This window comes from Lithobates pipiens, unplaced genomic scaffold, assembly GCF_037356315.1.
Source record: "Lithobates pipiens isolate NorthernLeopardFrog02 unplaced genomic scaffold, aLitPip1_a1.2 Scaffold_18, whole genome shotgun sequence".
In the NCBI taxonomy this organism is placed as follows: domain Eukaryota; kingdom Metazoa; phylum Chordata; class Amphibia; order Anura; family Ranidae; genus Lithobates; species Lithobates pipiens.
In genome coordinates, this window is record NW_027507758.1 from 193,385,277 (window position 1) to 193,408,192 (window position 22,916).

At 46.9% G+C, this 22,916-nt stretch overlaps 1 protein-coding gene across 1 annotated transcript in view; it reads right to left on the bottom strand.

The window, feature by feature from the left end:
- The window catches only part of FEZ2 (fasciculation and elongation protein zeta 2), a 298,213-nt gene that overhangs the window by 193,667 nt on the left and 81,630 nt on the right, over nt 1-22,916 (bottom strand).

Genomic DNA, 22,916 nt, shown 5'->3' on the forward strand with positions numbered 1-22,916 from the left:
CCACCCAGCTGTGACAGCTTGCAGCCCCACAGCTGGGTGCACACTGCACAAGTCGAGCTGCATTCTCTTAGTTGCCAGGCAATCTTCTGGGACCAATTACGTGTCCCAGAAGTTTGCAGAGAAGGAGTGGGAGAGGAAGAGTTGGTGGCGAGGCAATGATAGCAGGAAGTGGAAGCTGGGTACCTGTCAAAACCAGGTACCCGCACCCTCCAAAACGTGGCATGTAAGGGGGCAAGGAGTGCTTAACCATTACAGACTGCCCGCTCTCATTATACGGCGACACTTTGAAGAGGTATCTCGTTATGACAGCAGCTAGCCGCGATAACCCTGGTATCCTCTTCTTCAGCGGGCAGCGTGCTTTCAGATGAAAGGAAAGTGGTCTCAGTGGTGGATTTGCGGCAAGATCACTTATCGGGAGTGGGAAAGGGCCCTACCTCCACGCCGCACTCCGGTGCTCAGGTGGGGACCATCTTCCCCTCACTCAGCTCCATACCACAGAGGGGAGAGAATGCGATCACCTCCGCTGCTGCTGGTGGCCCCGGTAAGCATCGGAGGTGATCACGTCCTCTCCCCTCCGTGATATGGAGCCAAGCGAGGGGAAGATGATCCCCACCTGGCTCCATACACAAATTTGAAGCGTAACACGTTGGGTATCAATTTACTCGGCGCAACATCATCTTTCACAATATAAAAAGAAATTGGCGAAACTACGGTTATCTTATTTTTTTAATTTAAAAAAGTGTATTTTTTCCCCAAAAAAATTGTGCTTGCAAGACCACTGCGCAAATACAGTGTGACAAAAAGTAACGCAACAACTGCCATTTTATTTTCTAGGGTGTTAGAAAAAATTATATATAATATTTGGGGATTCCAAGTAAGATTTTCTAGTAAAAAAAATAAAAATAAAAAAAATAAAATGTAACTTGTTTATAACAAGTTTGAAAAATAGGCCCTGTCTTAAAGTGGTTAAAAAGCAAGTTCTACTTTTGGGTGGAACTCCGCTTTAAGACTGTAGTGGGATGTGCTAGATGCTCAAATGTGTGGGAACACACATACAGTAACTGCCCAGTGGCAGAAGTTCTTCCAGTTGGAGTATCCAAGATATGCTACCACATTATATCACAGTCAACCAGAGACAACCAGAAACAAATAACATTGACTATTCAACAATATGTTGATTTTCTTACAAGCCATCAGCGAATTCACAATTGCCCATGATATTTAAAAAGGTAACGTGGTAAAGAAATGAAACCATGATAAATCACAGAGGCAATACAAGTAACCTATACTACAGTTTATTAATTTATTTTCAAATTGAAAAACATGATTTTTTGGAGGGGTCTAAGGCCTCATGTACACTGCTGCTGCTAAACGGACGTTTAGGAGCAGTTGTGCATTTTCAGGAGAGGTTGTAAAAAAAGTACTGTGTACATGAAGCCTTAATGTGATAGGATTTCCTGGGGACAGATGACCCATTTACGGTTAAATAGAAAAATTTACACTGATCTAGTGCAACATGGATAAGAACAGCCTCAAGTGTCCTCCGTTTCCAGATAACTAAACTGGTCATTTTTTTTTTTTTTTGTAAGAGCTTCCCAGCATCAGGAAAAAGCAGACAAAAAGTAGCAGAAAATATTTATATTATACAACGTAAAAAATTGTTCTACCACTATTGAGAGAAAATTGTAAAGTGCTGCTTTCTTGCATTACACAAGTGCATGTGTTGATTGTTCAAAGAACAGGTAGAACAGATTTTTACCAATTTCCTATTGCAAATGCTTACCCTGTCACTTGCTTTTTAAAACAGTCAAGGTTAAGAACTACAGCCCAGAAATAAGCAATGTCAGAAAGCTGCCAATGGTAGCCCCATATTTCCTCTAAGGAAGGTTTAATGTATGGATGTAAACCCTCCCATATACCCAGAGAAGTGAACAGCAGATACACAGATTAAACATATCTCCCTACATACGTTTTACATGTATATCTAATGTCTTCAGCTGCATAAATCCTTTAGAAAGTGCAGATTGTGTTCAAGCTTTTCTCTTCCTGGTTAACACTGCAGAAAAGCCTGGGCATACAGCCAAGAAAGCGGATGGGAGGAAAGGGACACATCCCCTCTTATAGGCAAAAGGAAGAAAGTAATGTGAATAGCTATGTTTATAGACAGTGTTCTGTCAAGAAATGCCCTCCATTGAAAAATGTCCCCGATGGGTCTGTGCATGCGCAGTAGCAAAAGTCACTCCAGTTGATATGTTGATGAGCTGGCATGATGTCAAGACAGCGCATGCGCAGATTGTCGGAGGCATTATCTGATGCTATGCAAACAGCGGGGGAACGTAGTTGGCAGACTGAGCCTTGCTGTTGTGGGCCAGGCTGTGGGTGTGCTGAAGGGCGGGTTGTGTGTGTTGCAACCAGCCCTTAGACACAGCCAAAACCCACCGTTCAACACAACAAAGCTGCGCTGCAACACATACAAAGCCCGCCCTTCAGCACACGGAAAACCTGCCCCACAACAGCTAGCCACAATCTGACAAGTACATTCTCCCTCCGCTGTTTGCATAGCTTTGAATACCGCTTCTCCCACAGAAAAATTACTCAGACGATCTGAGCATACACTGTGTTCACATCACGCCTGCTAGTCAACATATCAGCTGGAGTGACGTTTGCTACTACACATGCGCAGATCCATCAGGGGCATTTTTCTCCATACAAGGAGCCAGAACCTCAGACGGCCACTTGCAAAACTTTACAGCCAAAACACGCATCCGAAGATACCCCAACATCCACCTTGTAAAATTTTGTGAAAGTGTGCACCGACGACCAGGTAGCCGCCTAACACACATGAGAAATGGAATCTTGATACCGGAAGGCACAGGAAGCACTCACCACCCTGGTAGAATGCACCGTGATGGGGAATGGGAGGCACCCGCCCCCTTATAGCATAAGCCTGGACAATAATCTGTCTGATCCAACGAGAAATGGTTGCAGAGGAAGCCGCCGGGTCCTTCCTTGGGCCGGCCACAGAAATAAACAGAAAATCCAACCTAAGAAAAGGAGCCATAGTGGAAAGATACACACAGAGAGCCCAAACCACATCCTAAAAGAGTGTAAGGCAATGTCCTTAGGATGAGATGGTCGAGGACACAAGCAAGGAAGCACAATGTCCTCATTCAGATGAAAAGCAGATACCACCTTAGAAAGAAACAAGGGCTGCGGCTGCCGCACCGCCTTATGCCTGTGGAAAATCAAATATGGAGACTTGCATGACAAGGCCGCCAGTTCAGAAACCTGCCTCGTGGTCGTAATAGCCACTATAAAAGAAAACTTCTGAGAGAGCATAAGGGAATCTCCCTAATGTTCTCAAACGGTGGCTTCTGGAGCACTGAGAGCACCTGGATCAGATCCCACGGAGGCATCGGGGGAGCAACATGGCGCACCCCCTGAATAAACGTACGGATCAACAAGTGAGCCACCAATGGCCACTGAGAAAAAAATAGCCAGAGCCAATATCTGCCCCTTGATAGTGCTCAAGGCAAGCTTCTGATTAACTCCATGCTGCAAGAACACAAGGATCTTGGATACGGAACAGGAACGCGGATGCCACCCTACAGACTCACTCAAGGAGATGTAAGCCTTCCAGGTGCCATGATAAATCTTCTGAGAAGTGGACTTAGGTGCCCTCAACATAGTGGGAATCACCGAAGCAGGCAAACCCCAGTCTCTTAATACCTGGCTTTCAATAGCCATGCCGTTAAAGCCAGAAACGGTAAAGCAGGGTGGAATATCGGCCCCTGGGACAGGTCCTCTTGCACCGGCAGCTGCCAGGGAGCGTCCGCCATCATCCGAATTACGTTGGCGTACCAAGGTTGCCAAGGCCAGTCTGGAGCAACTACAATTACCAGAATTCCCTTGGCTTCTATCCTGCGCAGCAGCCGGGGAAGTCGTTTGAGAGGAGGGAAGGCATATATGACCTGATAATACCCCCATGGAGCCACTAGAGTGTGATGCCTCCGCCAAGGGATAATTTGATCTGGCTACAAATCTCCCCCCCTTCCGATTGAAATGAGAGGCCAGAAGATCCACGCCGGTGTGCCCCACTGCAGGCAAATGAGATGAAACACTTCTGGATGCAGAGACCACACCCCGTGATCCAACAACTGATGGCTGAGGTAATCTGCTTGCCAGTTTTCTATGCCCAGAATGTGAATGGGTGACAGAACCGGAACGGGACGCTCTGCCCACTGCAGAACGTGAGAGATCTCCAGCACCGCTGCTGAGCTCCTTGTCGGTGACGTAAGCCACCGCTGTGGCACTGTCTGACAATCCTGACCGGGCGACCATGTAGCCGTTGTGACCACGTGGAGAGGCATAACCTGATCACCCGCAGCTCCAGAATGTTGATCGACCAGCGGAATTTCTCCAGCATCCAACAGCCCTGAGCCGGTCAGGCTGGCATCTGTCGCGACCACCGTCCAATGCAGAGGAATAAACGACTTCCCAGACCGTAGCCACCAAGGAAGCAAAGCCCCGGTTAGATGGCCCACCTGTATCTGACAATCCAGGAATGTCAGATTTGTCCCATTTGGATAAGATTTCCCTCTGCAAGACTTGAGTGTGAAATTGAGCATACGGAACAGCCTCCAAGGTGGCTACCATGAGGCCCAGAACCCGCATGCAAAGGGCAGCGACAACCACTTGTGGGACAGCATCAATGGCACTGCAGAGTGAAGAATCTGCAGTTTGCTCGCTGGCAGAAACACTTTTGCCTTTGCAGAGTCTAGAATCAACCCCAAGTACTCCAGGCGTTGGGTCGGGAGCAACACAGTCTTCTGGATATTTAACACCCAGCCGAACTCTTGTAGGGTCTGCATGGTTATTGCCACATCTTGCCTCAGAACTGAGGCTGAAGCTGCCCTCAGAAGGAGAACGTCCAAGTAACCCAAGACTGGTATCCCTCGCTGTCTCAGCAACTCCAGATGGGGACATGCAAGTACGTGTCCTTGATATACAAAAGGAGGAAAGGAGGCCAGGAAATCCCCCCCCCCCCCCATGTAGTGTAGCCACCACGAAACGGACCGACACCATCCCAAACCGGACCCCTTCCTTCTTTGGGACTACAGATAGATTAGAGTAGAACCCCCTGAAACCTTTCCAAAGCTGGCACCGGAACTATCACACCCCTCCCACCCCCCCCCCCCACCCCCCGTAACAAGTCCTGTACCACTCCCAATAAGGCCTGTCAACGAGCCAGGAGAAGAGGAAGATTAGAGGGGAAAAAACCTGTCTGGCAGACAAGAAACACAATCTTCTATCCAGACAAAATTAGTTTGCAGACCCACTGGTTGGAAAGAAGAGAAGACCACCGGTCCGTGAACCCCCGCAGGCGACCCCCCACCGAAAGTCAGCCAGGGGGTAAACCTTCATGCGGAAGCGGAGCTGTCCGCGGGCTTGCTTGGCTTGCGATGCCATGGACGCCTTTGCCCCTCTGCGGGAGCTTTGTTGGGCTGGGGACGCTTGCTAGTGGAAACGAGCAGACAAAAAAGCCGCTCGTGAGCGGAAAAAAAAGAGAGGCCCTGCTTACGACAGGGCTCCATGCCTTTCTAGACCGTGGAAGAAAAGTACTTTTCCCTCCAGTAACGTCCTTTATGATGTCATCCAGAGGGGCTCCAAATAACCTTCTCCCCTTGGAAGGCATCTCCGCCAGAGCTTTCTTAGATGTCTGGTCCGCCGACCAACACTTGAGTCAACACTAGAACTACGGCCGACAAGACCCTTGAAAGTAGTGGGCCAGATCTAGGGCCGCATCACAGATATACTTAAGCCCTTGCACCAACTGATCCACTAGTTCCACACGGACTGGAGAAGCTTTCTCATTACTCAACCCACGGTGTAACAACTTAGCCCATTCAGTAAGTGTCTGACACCAGAGCCATGGCAGGATCTTTAAAAGAAGGAGGCCACTCCACCGGAATCAGGGACGCCTTATTTAACCTGGACACCGGAGGGTCATGGACCAGAGGTGATGTCCATTTTTTTCATTCGACTCCTTAAAAAGGGGCAGCACACCAAACACTGCCTTGGAACTGCAAAAGAACGCTGCGGCCATTCCCAGTTCTTGTAAATTAACTCATCAAAATAGGACAGATAAGGAAACCCTTTAGCAGAACGGCTTGTGAGACACAAACGGGACTGATACCTCAGCGGATGCCCCCGTCGTATCCTCAATTTTCAAAGTATCCCGCACCGCCGCCATAAGTGCCTCCACCAACGTCTTCTCATGCGCCGCCATGGACGTGGAAGATTCCTCCTCATTGTCCGAAAGATCAGGAACCGCCTAATCCGAACCGTCCAGACAGGGGCCGCCCAGAGTCCGGATCAGAGTCTTCCCCGGAAGATGGAGGGGGAAGGGGGCATATTTTTACCCGCCTTGCGACCTCACGCCACTTCCACCCTGGAAACAAATGACTCCAGGACCACCGACAAAGCGTCCAGGGGCACCACTGACCCAGAAGAGCTGGCTGCCATCACAGGGGTGTCTGGGGGAAGGGTACCTGCTTCAGACACCATGCTGTCCCTGCTCACCTGTTACCACCCGGGATCGACTGCCCACTAAGGGGAAAGGAGAATAAGACCCCCGCCCCCTTCTAGCTGCAAGACACTATCTTTCCGGCCACCAGCCTCCAGAATGGAGCTTGTTGTGGCTGACCCAGTGCAGAGCTAAGGTCTGCGTGCACTCGATGGCCAGGCTAGAAAGACTACCAGGATCTATAAATATCCAGCCTGTCACCTAGCCCAGCAGGTGAATCCAGATGTATCGTCGGAAAAAGGAAAAAATAAAATAAAAAATAGAAGAAGTTAAAGAACCACCGGTCCCAGTAGGGAGCCAGGTCCTGCTAGACTAGGCAGAAAAAAAACTGAGCTGCCTGTAGCAAAGTGGGGGGTTATTGTAAGTAAGGACCACCCGTGGGCAGTGCTGTGCTTGTTTTTTTTCTGCCTAGTTTACTTATGATAAGAGCTGGTATAACCCTAAGGTCACGATTGAAAAGCTGTGTCCGTCAATGAATGAAAGAGAAAAAATAGCAAAGAAAGAAAGAATATAGCACATATAATTGACACACTAATCATATTGTAATTGAATGTTATTAAAAATTACCTTTCCTTTTCAATCTGCAGCCGCTGTAATTTTCTGAGAATGGATTACAATATGGCTACCTGGAGTTGTTCTGTACACAGAATGAGTGTACTGACCACTCCCCAGAAACATAATTTCCTGCTTGTATGATTGGCTCACCAATTTACCCAGAAGTCTGCCTAAAAATACAAGTCAGATTTCAGGCATCCCCAGCAACAAAAACTTAATTTTTGGAGAGATACTTTCAATAGGAGCACGTCTATATGGATGCAGGCCCAGCAGATTTCCTCATTAGTGCCCAGCAGCTACTCGTCTGACAGTTAAATATGAAACCACTCCCATTAGACCCACATTATTACAGAGGCACAGAGAAACACACATGGATTACTTCAGAATACCAAAGGTCCCACAGGTCCCGGAAAGCTGTGGGACCAAGCAAGCACTGTGAGCAGCCGGATGGGAAGCCGCAAGCAGTCACGGCTGGCTGTCCACAGTTCGTATGCCAGCACTGGAAACCAAAGCCCAGTGAATAAAGCAGCCAGGTGAGGACAGTGCTGGATCCAGGGACAGGTAAATGTCTGTTTATTAACAGGTTTTTGTAGCCGTTGACATTTAGTTTTTCCAATATAGGACTGAACAACCGCTTTAAGTCTGTGGGCACTTTATTAGATACACCTTGCTAGTACAGGCTTGGACCCCACTTTGCCTTCAACAATGTGTTGGAAACATTCTGCAGAGATTTTGGTCCATATTGACATAATAGCATCACGCAGCTGCTGCAGATTTGCCGGATTCACAGTCATGATGCGAATCACCCGTTTCACCACATCCCAAAGGTGCTCTATTGGATTGAGATCTGGTTACTTGGCAAATTACTTCTTGGGTCTTAACAGCTTTCACTTCGCAAATCTACATACCATGAAGTCATGAACTTTTGTATGGAGCAAGCTGGACAGGCAAGGCTGTCCTTAAATACTAAAATCTTTATCTTTTCCCCAACAGATACATTAAGGGAATTTTGGTAAAGGGGAGCTGGAATTTAAAAGAAGAATATTATATATATATATATATATATATATATAAAAAATAGGATTTTTGTACTTGCCGTAAAATCCTTTTCTCTGAAGTTCATTGATGGACACAGCTCCAGAAATCTTGACCATAGGGTTATTACATCACCTTCAGGAGAGGAAATACATGTGAAAACAACAGAACTTTACAGTTCAGCCCAGGGGCGGTCCTTCTGGTAACACTTCAGCCTGCTTCCCGAAGCTCCGTACGTCAACAAGCAGTATAACGTAAACCAATAGGAGGGGAGGGTGCTGTGTCTGTCAATTAACTTCAGAGAAAAGGATTTTACAGTAAGTACAGCTCCAGTAAACTTGACCGTAGGGACGCCCCCAAGCAGTGTCATAACGGGGGGTGGGAACAGCAATACAACTTCACCCACAACCAGCAGTGCTCCCTAACAGGGGAGTCACCATCTGAACTAACCCGCATCAGAACTTGCGGTCAAAAAATGCAGCAAAGTGCATTAACATTCAAAAAGGTAACTTTAACAGAAGAAAGAGTGTAAAATTGCAACATTACACAGCCGCCTGCAAAACTTTGCGGCCAAAACAGGCATCAGAAGATGCGCTCACATATACTTTGTAGAACTTTGTAAAGGTGTGAATGGATGACCAAGTCGCCGCCTTGCACACTTGAACGACTGACACTTGATGTCGGAAAGCCCAAGAAGTCCCAATTGCCCTGGTGGAATGGGCCTGACAGGAAAGGGGGGCACCGGCCACTTCAAGGTGTAAGTCTGGACCACAATCTGTCTGATCTAACTGGAAATGGTGGCCAACGAGACCATCCCTTTTTTTGGACCAGCTACCGAAAACAGAGAGCCTGACTTCCGGAAGGGAGCGGTGGCAGGCAGATATACCCTTAGAGCCCGGACTACATCCAGGGAATGGAGGGCTACCTCCTTAGGATGTGTCAGTTTCGGAAACAGATGGTAAAACAATGGGGGTTATTTACTAAAGGCAAACCCACTTTGCACTGCAAGTGCACTAAAAGTGCACTTGGAAGTAAATTTACTGCAGATCCGAGGGGGATACGCAAGGAAAATAAAAAGACAGCATTTTAGCTTGCACATGACTGGATAATAAAACCAGCATAGCTTCCACTCATTTCAGATCCACCGCATAGACTTAGAGCGACTGCACTTTCAAGTGCACGTTTAGTGCACTTGCTGTGCAAATTGGATTTGCCTTTCCTAAATAACCCCCAATGTCTTCATTGATGCGAAACGTCAAAACCACCTTCGGTAGAAAAGAAAGTTGCGGACGCAACACCACCTTATCCTTGTGGCTAACAAGATAGGGCAATTTGTAAGACAAGGCCGCCAGTTCCCAAATCCTCCTGGTTGATGTAATGGCCACTACATGCCGGACCCCTTGAATAAAAGTGCTCACTAGAGAATGAGACGCCAGGGGTCCTTGGAAAAAGACAGCCAAGGCTGACATCTGTCCCTTAAATGGTGCTTAAAGTCATTTTCTGGTCTACTCCTCACTGTAGGAACAGCAGTATCCTGGAAACAGAATAGGTATGCGGACGCCATCCCATCTCCTCACACATGGAGATATAAGCCTTCAACGTACAATGGTATATTTTCTAAGATTTCTGTGCCCTCAACATAGTTGAAATCACCGAGTCAGACAGGCCTCGGTTCCTTAGCACCTGGCTCTCAACAGCCATGGCGTTAAAACCAGCGATGGTAAAGCAGGATGGAGAATTGGACCTTGATACAGAAGGTCTTCTCGCATCGGTAGCCGCCAGGGAGCGTCCACAACCAGGCATACTAGGTCGGCGTACCAGGGACGCCGAGGCGAATCTGGGGCATCACTGGAATCTCCTCGGCCTCCACCCGGAGGCGGAGCAGACGTGCTAACAGTTTTAGCGGAGGAAAGGCATAGATCAGTCAGTACTGAGCCCATGGAGCCACCAATGCATCTGACGCATCTGCCCAAGGATCTCTTGTCCTTCATACGAACCTCGGCATCTTTCGATTGAGCCGAGAGGCCAGGAGATCCATGTCTGGTGTGCCCCACCGCAGGTACAGAAGCCTGAACACCTCCGGATGCAACGACCTCTCCTGGGTCCAGAATCTGGCGACTTGGATAGCCCACCTGCCAGTTTTCTACTCCCGGGATTTAAATGGCAAAAGCGGCCGGTACATGTCGCTCTGCCCACCGAAGGATGTGGGTGACCTGTGCTGCAGCCGAGCTCCTTGTTCCTCTTTGATGGTTGACCTAAGCCACTGCCATGGTGTTGTCTGACTGGATCCTGATCGGACGCCCTCGTAGTCTCATTGCCCATGTGGTGAGGCATAGTCTGATTGCTTGGAGCTCAAGCACACTGATCGGCAACTTGGATTCCTCCCCTGACCAGAGTCCCTGGGTCGACTGTACTCCCAGTACTCCACCTCAGGCAGTCAGGCTGGCGTCCGTTGTAATTACTGTCCAATGCAGAGGTAGGAAAAACTTCCCAGACCGAAGTGTCGGGGATCTCAGCCACTAAAGCAGGGAGTCCCTGACTGACTGGCTCACCCGAATCTGCCGATCCAGGGATAATGGAGATTTGTCCCATTTTGTCAATATCTCTTTCTGCAAGACTCTGGTGTGAAACTGGGTGTATGGTCTAGCTACTGCCTCGAAGGAGGCCACCATGAGACCCAGGATTCGCATGCAGAAGCGCAGCTACGACCACCTGCGGTTCATCAACAGCTTCACCGCGGCTCTGAGGGTCTGCAGTTTGTCTGAAGGGAGAAACACTCTCGCTTCCACGGAGTCCAGCAGTAAGCCTAGGTACTCCAGGCTCTGAGTCGGTATAAGCACCGAATTTTTGAAGTTCAACAGCCACCCAAATTCCTGCAGGGTTTGCATGGTGATCGCCACATCCTCCTTTAATTCTGAGATGGAAGCTGCTCTCAGGAGGAGATCGTCTAGTTAACCCACGATTGCGATCCCATGTTGTCACAAAAACGCCCAAATTGGAGCCAATACCTTGGTAAAGACTCGGGGTGCTGAAGCCAGGCCAAAGGCCACAAACTGGTAGTAGGCTTCCCCTACTGCAAACTGCAGAAACCTCTGATGTTGATACCCGAGGCATATGGGTATAAGCAAGTACGCATTTTAGGTCCAAGATTGGACTTACCCCTTCCTTTTTGGGGACTACAAACAGATTGGAGTAGAACCCCTGAAACCTTTACGACTCCAGAATAAGCACTATCACCCCGCAGCTCAGCAGGTCCCTTACTGCCCCCAACTGGGCCTCCACGTGAGCCAGGAGCAAGGGTATCCTGGAGGGGAAGAATCTGCTTGGTGGCCAAGAGAGGAACTCTATCTTGTAGCCAGATGAAATCAGTTCGCAGACCCGTTGGTCAGAGAGCTGAGAGGCCCACCAGGCTGCAAACTCCAGAAGCCGAGTGACGGGCGGGGACAAACCTTCATGCGGAAGCATTTTTGCTCGCTGGCTTGTTAGGCTTGTGATTCCAGGGATGCTTCTGTCCCTCAGTAGTCGCCCTGTCGGACTGGGAGCGTTTAGCCGAAGCCCTGGGCGGACGAAAAAGTATTTTTTGAGCGGAAAATGAGGACCCTTGCCTACGGCGTGGCTACTTACTCTTCCTGGCCTGTGGGAGCAAGGTGCTCTTCCCACCTGTGACATTCTTAATAATGTCATCCAACAAGGCTAATAGCTGCTCACCAAGGAAGGGTAGATCAGGCTTTTTTTCCCTTTTTTTTTTTTTTAGATGCCTGGTCTGCAGACCAGCATTTTAGCCAAATCATGGTCCGCAGCACCACTGCTGACACTGAAGCCCTGGAGAGCAAAAGCGTATCCAGGGCCTCATCATAAACATACTTAAGGTCATGCACCAACTGGTCTGCTAGTTCAACGCAGACAGGAGCCACTTCTCCAATTCACGTGGGAAAAGTTTTGCCCATTCAGTAACTGTCTGCGACGCCAATGCTTTGGCCAGTACTGGTCATATTGCTGACCTCACAACCGTAAATAAGGAACGGGCCACTACTCGGCCTTCCTGTCAGTAGGGTCCTTAAATGCAGGAGTCCCCTCTACTGGGATCGTTGTTACTTTATTTAACCTGGATACTGGGGGGTCCACAACCGGAGGAGCCGACCATTTTTTAAGAAGGCTCTCCTCAAAGGGGTAAAGCACTGCCATTCTTTTGGTGACCGAGAAGGTCTGCTGTGGGCTTCCCCATTCCTTGTATATGAACGTATCGAAATAAGTCAGATATGGAAACACCTTAGTTGTACGGGCTGGCTTAAGGGACCCAAAGGGGACCACTACTTCAGCAAAGGATCCTGCTGCATCCTGAAATTTCAGGGTATCACGCACAGCTGTGGCAAGTGCTCCAACTAGCGATTTGTCTTGCATGGACCCGGACGGGGGAATCATACTTGCTGTCCGATCGGTCCTGGTCAGCGTCATCTGACATCAGAGCAGGGGCCGCCAGTCTGCCACCCTTGGACTTAGGACAGGTTCACAATCCCACCCTCCTAGCTGCTGAAGACTGAGGAGCCCGACCCGTGGGACTCACCACCCCGACAGAGTGCTGTGCCATTCTGTTACAGGTGCCTGTGTCCTGTGTCAGCTCCCAGGTGTCCAGAGCAAAAAATAAAAAATAAAAAAAAATAAAAAAACGCGCTGTTCTGAGCAACAGGGACCAGCGATGAGGATAAAAACTGCGCTGAGCTAGAACAAAATGGCATAAGGGACAATCATAGGGAAAATAGCCACCGAACTTCGGGAAAATGGCCCCTGACCATGCTTTCCACAGAAATGCCCAGAAAATGGCCGACAAGCAACTGTACACAGTGAATGAACAAAGATAATGGCGGCAGAACAGAGATATGGCGACAGCACATGCAGAACCTCCAGACACCAGCGGAGAGACCACAGACACTCAGTGACACAGACAACCAGCGCAGCCCCCAATCCAGGGTCAGAGCCTCCCGGAGGACCCCTGGCTCAGGTACACACACTGCTCAGCAGCCCAGCCATGCAGCATCAGTTACATGGTTAGTATGGTTAAATAAAGACACCAGTCCATCCTGTTCAACCTGAGTGAGTGTCTAGAATTGTCCCTATCCCAGTACATTGCAAACTCACATCAGTCCCTAACCTCAAGGAGCCCACAATCCAAGGTCCCCATTCATATACTAGGGCCAATTTGGGACAGAAGCCAATTAACCCACCTGCATGTCTTTGGAGTGTGGGTGGAAACCAGAGTACCCGGAGGAAACCCACGCAGGCACAAGGAGAACATGCAAACTCCAGGCAGGTAGTGTCATGGTTGGGATTAAAACCAGCGACCCTTTTTACTGCTAGGTGAGAGTGCTAACCACTACACCACTGTGCCGCATCCCCCACGGGGGGAGGATAATAGGGAGAGGGAGGAGAGGGACCCCCTAATCGACCTCCCAGGGAATACCCAGCTGCTCAAGCCCGCCGAGGCAGGAAGAGCTGTACTTACCACCCAGACGAGCTGGGGACATCCCATCACAGAACCACTCCCGAGCAGTACGGGGTGGCTGCTGGCCACGGCACACTGTGACAAAGACAATGGTAGTTCGGTCATATGTGTGCCCCGGAGCGTCGCGCTCACCGACTGCCCCTGGAGCCTGAGGAGCAGGTCGTGGCCGACCCAGCGCGTAGCTAGGGTCTGCACATGCCCGATGGCCAGGCTGGGGAGACTACAAGGATCTGGATTATCCAGCCTGTCACCCAGCCAGCTGTTGATAGCAGATCACGGGATCTTAAAATCTTGCGCAAAAGGGAAAAAATCCTGAAAAATTCCCAGGACCGATGGTCCCGCAGTGAGCCTGGGTCCTTCTCCTTCACTAGGCAGAAAAAAAACTGAGCTGCAGGAAGCAGGCTGAGGGGTTAATACTAGAGGGACCGCCCCCCTGGGCGGTACTGTAAAGTTCTGTTTTCACATGTATTACACGTTCTGCCTAGTCCTCTCCCGAAGGTGGCGTAATAACCCTACGGTCAAGATTACTGGAGTTGTGTCCGTCAATGAACGAAAGAGAAAAAAACATTTGCTTCCCAAGCCCATTCTGACACGTCTCTCCTACATGTAAAAATAATAATTTTTGCTAGGAAACTACTTAGAACACCCAAACATTAAAAAAAATTTTAAGCAGAGACTCTAGAAAAAATGGTGAATGTTGTATATTTTTATGTTGCATGATATTTGCGCAACAGTCTTTCAAATGGAAATTATGGAAAAATACAATTTGAGTTTTAAAAACACAATACAATACTCAATGGTTTGAATAAAAAAATAAAGATCATGTTACGGCAAAGAAAATAGATACCCAACATGTCACGCTTAAAAATTGCGTACGCCTGTGGAATGGCGCCAAACTACAATTCCTAAAAAATCTCCATAGGCTACACTTTGGTAACCTGTAAAGGCTTTTAGTTTAGAGTTTCACAGGAGGTCTGGGGATACCTCACGTGTGATACACACAGTTAACATATGTGCGGCCTACGTATATGTTCACCTTTGCGCACGACCACAGGGGCATTTTAAACTTTTTTTTTTATTAAATGAACCATTAAACTAGATTACCCCAATATTTTTAGGATTAGGAATTATTGATGAAACAGTTGAGGTCTACCTCAATGTTTAAGCCTCTGGGAAAAAGACATTTTAACAGAAAAATCCAACCAGTTTCTCTCTGGGAAAGATCTCGTACCCCATTAGAACCCCTCCAAGCAGGGAACACAAAGACTATCCAACAGAACTGTAGTAAAGTGGGGTCTTGATTATGCTTCTCTTTGAAGTGTAGAGACACACTATGACGTTTAAAGCCTTTTCTTATATTGGCTAAATGTTCTGCAACTCTGCAACCTTCAGGAGTCTTTTTGTTCTCCCCACATAAAATAAACCATAGGGGCACCATAGTAAGTATACAACATATGAAGAGTTGCATGTGATAAACTCATATTCCTGCGATCTTTGTCATGCCCCTATTGCTTATTCTAACAGTTCTACAACTCATGCATTTCCTGCATGAGAAGAGGCCTTTTAGATCAATTTTAATAGTTTGTTGGCCAGGTGGATCCAGGATTTTCCTAACCCCCTGGTCAACAGAATTCGGTGCCCTCCTATATATAAACCTTGGTTGATCCGGTAGGACCCCTCCCAAATGTCTATCACGGTACAAAATATGCCAGTTTTTCGAATAGAATAGATAGTGGTTTGAAAAATAAATCAATATTTAATCCCTAAAATTCAAGCAAACATTTTATTGAAGTGTTCAAATGTTTAGTTTTGAAAGACATTGAGTTGGTTCCAAAAAAAATAAAATAAAAAAATAAAAAATAATAAAGAGTAAACCCGGATTACATCAAAGAGGGCATTAAATATCTGGAAAAAATAAATATATCATTGTTCGACCTGCAGACAAAAGGGGGGGGGGGAGTAGCAGTGCTTGATAAGTCCTTTTCCCACAATCAGATGATGGAATTGTTGGGGGATCGACCTACTTACAAGAGATTGACACCTGACCCAACAGAACCTTATAAGGTACAATTGAACTCCCTGGTGGAGTGGGAATTTAGAACCAATGCTCTAAGTATAAAAGAAAATAAAACACAGGACTTTTTAAACGCCTTACCTGTAAAATTCTATTCTCTGAAGTACATCAGGGGACACAGGTCCATAGTAGTTACTATGTGGGTTATAGGCCACCTTCAGGTGATGGACACTGGCAGACCCTAAGACAAGAAGTGCACTCCCTATATAACCCCTCCCACTACTGGGAGTACCTCAGTTTTTTTCACCAGTGTCCAAGGTGCTGGTCACGAGTAAAGATGTGCTGAGGCTCACTGGAGCAATCCTTGCTGGGACTAGCCATGCTGACCGGATTCAAAGTGTCCTTTTTTGTGCCAAATTAAATGGTACCCGGGCCTCGCAACCAAAGAAACTAGGTTTTGCCTGCAAATTCTTCTCTTTTTAGAGAGCTGGACGCTGGGATCCAGTACTTTTTGGTAGTGCGGCCATAAAGTTTTACTGGCAGGGTGCTGTTGCAGGTCCAGGATTGTGGGTTACCTCTAGGTTCCCCTGCTCCTGAAAGTTTAACGGAGCCCACCATAAAGGGTGAAGATTGGGTCTGTTGGTTTACCATGGAAAACTCTGCGGCAGGAAGGTAAGTGGAGTTTTCTAAGAAATATTTTTGAATTTTCTTATGAATGTCTCCTTTAAGAAAAATAACATTGTCATGACTGTGTCAACACTGGGGGCTGTATTGAGCACTCACTGCCTCATGCTGGAAACCGCGCTGTGTCAGGAGCCAATTACTTCCTCCTTCCCTCCGGCCAAAGCAGTAGATCCTCCGGTAAGCAAAAGGGGGGTGGGGGAGGATTTGTCTCCCCACCTGTGCCCCCCACCCCACCCCCCCCATGATGGGATTCCCCTTGTAGAGTAAGAGCCCAGATCAATTTTTTTGTTGGAAAAAAAAAAATGGGAAAACGCAGGAGCCGCTTGGCGGATTTTGTAGCCAAGCAATATACGTGTATACCAAAGAAGGGAAGGACCTGTGTGTGCCCTGATGTACTTTAAAGAAAAGGACTTTACAGGGAAGCCGTTTTAAAAATCCTGTTTTCTTTTCATACATCAGGGGATACAGAGCCAAAGTAGTTACTATGTGGGATGTCCCATAGCAATGGCAACTGAAGGGAGGGAGACAACAAAAAAAGTAGGGCATTAAGAGGCCAGAGGACTTATGCTGCAGCCTGCAGTACACTACGCACAAGACAATATCCTCATGACCTTTTACATTGATTTAATAGAATCTGGTAAATGTATGCACTGAAGACCAAATTGCGGCCTTGCATAAAGCCCTGGTGATGCACCTCCCAAGAGGCACTAACAAGCCCTGGTGGAGTGTGCGTTAACACAAAAAGAAGGAATTTTCTTCTTTAGACCATAAGCTTGAACAATCACTTGACAAATCAATTTGGAAATAGTAGATTTTGATGCTGCCTGTCCTCTTTTAGGACCTTCTGGCAGTACAAACAAAACATATGTTTTGCAAATCTGAGCAGTCTCCTTTAAATAGACCATGACCACTCACTGCATTAAGGGAATGTAGTGCCTTCTATTCCCTAGATCGAGGCTCTGGGAAAAAAAAAGAAGGCAGAATAATATCCTGGTTGAAATGAAAACCTGTCCTCACCTTTGGTAGCAATTCAGGATGAGGCCGCAATACCACCTTATCCTTATTGCATGATCAAATATCGCTCTTTACAAAACAGAGACGCCAATTCCGATACCCTTCTGGCATAGGATAGGGCAACCAAAAAAATTATTTTTCTCATCAAAAGAACCAAGGGAATTTCCTGTATAGCCTCAAAAGGCTGTTTCTGTAAAGCCGACAAGACTAAATTAAAATCCCAAGGATTTAGAGGTGCCCTGACAGGGGGATTAATCTGTGTTATCCCCTGAATAAAACTGCGTACCAAAGAGTGAGAAGCAAGAGGCCGTTGAAAGAATACTGATAAGGCCGAGACCTGGTCCTTGATAGTACTCAAGGCCAGCTTTGTTTCCAATGCCATTTGCAGGAAATTAAGGATCCTACCAATGACATACTTCCTGGGGTGCCAACCCCTGGAACCACCCCAGGAAACATATGCCTTCCAGACTCTATAGTAAATGACTCTGGAGATTGGCTTCCTAGCATTAACCAAAGTAGACACTACTGAAGGGGATAACCCATGGCCCTTTAGAATGTGGGTTTCAATAGCCAAACCGTTAAATTTAGCGTTTCTAAGGTAGGATGGAATACCGGACCTTGTGCAGGAAGGTCTGGCCACAGCGGCAGGGTCCAAGGGACCCCTACCGCCATCTTTATAATCTCGGCAAACCAAGATCTTCTGGGCCACCAGAATCACCTCTTTCCATTCCTGCTTGAACCTGCGGAGAAGGCGCGGAAGCAGCAGAACTGGAGGAAACGCATAGATCAGTGAAAACTGATCCCATAGAAAGACCAAGGCGTCTGTGTCAAGGACGAGGGGTCCGCTAGCATGCAGAACAAAGTTGTTGACTTTGCTGTTGAATCTGGACACAAACAGATCCACGTCCGGAACACCCCATCTTTGACATATCAACAGAAAGATGTCGGGGTGAAGGGACCATTTTGCTGGAATGTTGAATGTTGCTTTCTGCCCAAGCTAGAACCTGAGTCACCTCTTTTTGGGCTGCACGACTTCTCGAGCCCCCCTGGTGATTGATGTAGGCCATAGCCATGGCATTGTCGGATTGAATCCTGACAGGACAATTGCGTAGTCTGAGCGTCCAGGACCCTAGGGCCAGATGAATTGCCAAAATTTCGAGAATGTTGATGGACAATGTCCTTTCTGACTTGGACCACTTCCTCTGGACAGAAGCTTCTTCCAGAAGTGTTCCCCAGCCTAGAAGGCTGGAATCCATTGTTACTACTTTCCAAGATACTGGTGGAAAGGATTTCCCCTTTTGGAAGTTGCTGGATATCAACCATAAATTGAGGCTCTGAGGCACCTCGGGGGATAAGTGCACTGGAAAGTCCAAAGCCTGGACCTTCTTGTTCCAGGCCAACAGAATGGTGTTTTGTAGCTATCTTGAATAAAACTGCGCATAAGGGACGGCCTCGAAAGAGGCCACCGTCTTTCCTAACAATTTCACGCACAGCCGAATGGAAGGACTTCTCTTTGTTTTGATCCTTGCCTGGGGTAAGAATACCTTCTTTTGAACGGTATCTATGACCAGCCCCAAGTACTGTAATCGCCTTGATGGTTTTAAGGATGATTTTTCTAGGTTGGGAATCCAGCCTAGGAATTTCAGGTAGCTTACAGCTGAGATTAAACTTTGGTTTAGACCGGAGACTGATTGATCTACTAAAAGCAGATCATCTAGATAGGCTAGGACAGTTATAGCCTGAGCCCTTAACCTGGCTAAAGGAGGTACCAGGATCTTTGTGAACACACGTGGTGCGGTGGCTAGACCGAATGAATATCGCACAGTGAAAGTTACGATTTTCTACCTCGAAGTGTAGAAATTTCTGGTGTTCGGGAAATATCGGTACGTGGAGATATGCATCCTTGATATGGACCGGATATTTAAGTGCCGGTTCAGATCTTTGAGATCTAGAATGGGTCTTGCCTCCCCGTTCGGTTTGGGAAACTGTGAAAATGTTTGAATAAAACCCTGAGGGGACCTCTGATATCACCTCCTGGGATAAGAGATGATCCAGAGCTAGAAAGAGAGACTTCCTCATCTCCGGGAACATTTGATCTTAGAAAACGAGGAGACGGGAATTCTTGGAACTCTAGTTTGTAACCAGAGAAATTGAGGAAGCCACACATGTCTTGACATTGTTCCTGCCAGATCTTTGAAAATTGTAGAAGCCTCCCCCCCCACTCGAGCGAGCAGGGGTGCCCCTACATAAGGAGGCTTTAGCATTTTGTTTTGCGGGCTCTGTCCCAAGTCATCTTTTGGCCCCGGGACTGCCCCTGAGGTCTTCCTTTTGAGCTTGGAGGCCGTCAAGACTGCCTAGAGGCAGATGCTCCTGGCACTGGAGAAGATGCACGCTTAAAAAGGAAAAATTATTAAACTTCCCTTTTACTGGTAAGAGAACTTTTCCCATTAGAAATACTTTGGATATATTCATCTAAATCATCTCCAAATAACCATTCACCATGAAATGGGAAACTGGCCAAGAGCTTCTTACATAGTGCTTTGGCTGGCCATCTTTTCAACCATAGGACTCTGCATGTAGTCCTAGCATAAGCCGTGAGCCTTGAATAATAGCATTCTGCATAGCATCCACCATAAAACATAGTGCATCTGATATGCCAGCCCATTGCTGGGCCTGCTGATCAGGAATCTTAAATATCTCTACAAACTGGTCCTTTATGGACCGAGACGCCCCAATTGCAACAAGAACCGGTTGCACTACTGAACTTGCCAGAGACATGTTATTCTTAAAATGAAATTTCAACTTTTTATCTGTTGGATTCTTTAACACTCGTGCATTGTCTACCGGACAAGTGAGATTTATATTTACCAAGGAGATTGCAGCATCGATTGCAGCATCGATTCTTATAGAATTCCTCCTCCATAGGATAAAGTGTAGAAAACTTTTTTTGGAGGAAAAAAACTGCTTATCCGGGTGTTCCCATTCAAAGTACATCAGCTTTTTTAGCCATGAATGGATAGGAAAAGCATCCCCAGATGGGGGAGGCTTTAGTGATCCCAAACCAGAGATGGGCTCATCAATAGACTGCGCTACAGGCAGCAAAAAGGTTGAGCAAACCAATTTAGTAAGGGAGTGTACCAACAAACTGTCTTGTGAGACTACTCCCTCCATATTAGGCTCCTCGGAAAAAAGATACCATATACCCAGCGCTTGTAGAATCCCGATGATCTATACATTACCCAAGATTCACAAGACTGCACGAGTACCAGGAGGCGTGGCTTGCCAGCGGAGCGCATGGCTGCACATTGAATCAGCTCCTCTCCACCACGGGCCATCAAAGGCATTTAAAAGTGACTAGAAGTCACGTTTTACACCACCATTACTGCGGGCACATACCCAGATGCCGTCTAGAAAGAGAAAACAAGCTACACAACCAGGAAACATTACAGATTTTTTTCCAGTGGCTGCACTGCTACAATAATCACAATGGCGCAGGCAGACATGCAGGCTACACAGGCAGGCTCTCCTTCACACCACGGCGCTGCCTATAGACTGAATTCCGGCCACTAGGATGGACAGGAACAGGAGGAGGACTTCTCACCGCCACCTTACTCTTCGTCCAGGCCAGCAAAGAGCACATAGAAGAATTTCCCACAGGAGGAAGGCCTGGAGGTGAGCGGTTTTAATTCCTTCCTAGATGACACCAGGGAGTTACAGGACTCAATTTCTGACTTTCCCACTGCCAAACAACCAGTTTTGGTTGTTAGCCAAACAACTACTTTAAAAGATATGTTAATGTCCCTGCGTTCAACACTACATGCTGACATACTGGCTTTGACACAACAACAATTTAAAACAGAAGTGTCTGCAGTTACCAAGAGAGTTTCCCATATTGAATCCAAAATGGGGGAGTTTACAACCACTTTTAAACAACTTAGTGGATGCTCACAATGATCGCGATGATGACCTCCTGCAAATCATTAGCCCGGTTCAGCTCTTCCTTAGGGTTATTAGACATTTGGAGGTGCCAACATTCATCCGAGAAAGACTTTACCCTTTTCTCCAATGTACACCATGCATATTCTCAAATTTATATGTTTCTGGTTGATACATTTTTACTACAAAAAGGTAACCAAGTCAGATATTCATTGACTCACGCAGTCCGACCACGCTCCAATTTCTATCAGTGTGGGGGTAATTCTCACCGAAACCAGAGCTAATATATGGCGCAACAAAGTTTACACTTTCTCAACCAGAAAAACACTAAAATTAATTCTTAGAGATCTTAAAGAATTTTTTGATATCAATGCCCCTTCAGTCGATGATCCCTTCACACAGTGGAACACTCGTAAGGTTTACATGAGGGGGCTGCTTATCCAACTAAGTACCAGATTTAAAAAAAAACAACAGACAAAACGGCTCAACGACCTGCTATTTACCATACAACAGTTAGAAAATCTTAAACTCAATACTACTCCAAAGACTAGTGAGCAATTATTTCTTGCTAGACAGGACTTGAAGACCCTCCTAATATCTCAACATGACAGCCAACCAAGAGCATTAAAAGCCAACTCATACTGTTGTGGAAACAAGGCGGGGGAAACGGTTAGCTAGGCAATTGAAAGAAAAAATAGCCAAACAAAAAATTTCTTATATCCACAGCCCTAAAACAGGACTTAAAAGTTACCAATCCAAAATAGATTGCAGATGCTTTCAGCGATTATTACGACGCACTCTACAACCTCAGAAACGATCTTGACACACACCAACCCACAGACGAATCAATTCGCTATTTTGTCAAATAACTAAACCTACCTTCAATTTCACAGAGTGATTTACTCCAACTAAACCAACAGTTTACAGTAGCAGAAATAGAGAAGACAATCAGATGCTTACTCCACAATAAATCCCCAGGCCCAGATGGCTACACATCTGAATATTATCAATTTAGCAATACTCTTTCTCCATACTTAAAGCAGGTCTTTGACGCTGCAATGTCAAAATGCAAAATTTCCACCAGAAATGCTCACAGCTACGATAATAACTGCCCAAACCAGGTAAAGAACCGAACGTCCCTCAAAATTTTAGACCAATTTCGCTATTGAATGTAGATGTAAAAGTGTATGCCAAGCTTCTTGCAAACTAACAAACTTACTTCCACACCTAATCAATCATGACCAGATAGGTTTTGTGTCAGGCCAAGCCACCAGAAGAATGGTGAATCTCTACACTTAGTGGAATAATCGGGGAGGCCTTCTCTGCTTCTCACTTTGGATGCAGAGAAGGCCTTCGATTGTACACTGGGGGTATCTCAGGGGGGTTCTTGAGACATTTGGTCTGGCAGGCCCGATCCAGAGTGCAATTAGAGCATTATACTCCTCTCCCTCAGCTTATATGTTTACAGAAGGTATGTTCTCCAAAAACTTTCTGATCACAAATGGGACCAGACAGGGCTGCCCTCTGTCCCCATTTTTGGTCTAGTTATGGAACTTCTGGCAGAGAGGATTAGATCACACCCAAACATCACA